We start from the raw sequence: 952 nt of genomic DNA on the forward strand, positions 1-952 counted from the left end.
TCCTGACCTCAGGTGATCCACCCACCTTGGCCTCCCAAAGTGCGGGGGATTACAGGGGGGGGCCACCAGCCCGGGTTAAAAAAGAAAAGTTTAATTTGCAAAAAAAAAAAAAAAAAAAAAAAAAGAAAGAAAAAAGAAAGAAAATTTAATTGCTAATACTAGCATATTCTATGCCCTTTCCCACCAGCCTTCTAAATGATGATTTTTTTTTTTTTTTTTTTTTTTTGCTTGTTTAGAGAAGCGGTCTTGCTATGTTGCCCAAGCTGCAGTGCAGTGGCTACTCACGGACATGATCATAGTGCACTACAGCCTCGAACTCCTGGCTTCAAGTGATCCTCCCGCATCGGCCTCCTGAGTAGCTGGGACTATAGGCCTGTATCGCCATACCCTGTTTATAAATGATTAACTTTTAAGGAGCAAAAATAAAAGTGAAAAGTATGAACCCTTTAAATCAGCTGCCATCCTGAAGTGAGGTGGCAACATACGGTCTGATCTGAGTGACAGACAAATAAACAGATCCTCCTCCTCCTCCAACGCCATATTTGAAAGATATTACAGAGGTGGCTTTAAGGAGTCTGACAGGTAAGTCTTGCCTGGAAGAGCCCTGTCTCATGACCATGGCTGTCTTTCTGCCTTTGAATCCGTCCACAACACATGTCATGGGAGTTTGCCTGAGCAGGCTGAATTGTAACGAAGCAATGGTTAGGACAAAGGTCATGTGCTGCCTTTCAAGAACTTCCCCTGCCACCAGCCCTGCCCAAGATGCTGTTGACTACACCAGCCTCACATCCACCACCACTGTGGTTCGCTCGGGACTGTGATGCCAGCACACGCTCTGGGGAGCGCATGGCAGGAGGACAGACACTGAAGAGTGCTCAGGTGCACCGATCAAAATGAACTCAACAGTCAACGTGAACAGGAAAGCTCACTTTGTCATAACAAGCAACACCAC

At 46.0% G+C, this 952-nt stretch overlaps 1 protein-coding gene across 1 annotated transcript in view; it reads right to left on the reverse strand.

Moving 5' to 3' along the window:
- Window positions 1-952, reverse strand: part of SHROOM2 (shroom family member 2) — an 18,028-nt gene that overhangs the window by 5,739 nt on the left and 11,337 nt on the right. The window lies entirely within an intron of this gene.

The sequence above is a fragment of the Piliocolobus tephrosceles genome, chromosome Y, assembly GCF_002776525.5.
Source record: "Piliocolobus tephrosceles isolate RC106 chromosome Y, ASM277652v3, whole genome shotgun sequence".
Classification (NCBI taxonomy): domain Eukaryota; kingdom Metazoa; phylum Chordata; class Mammalia; order Primates; family Cercopithecidae; genus Piliocolobus; species Piliocolobus tephrosceles.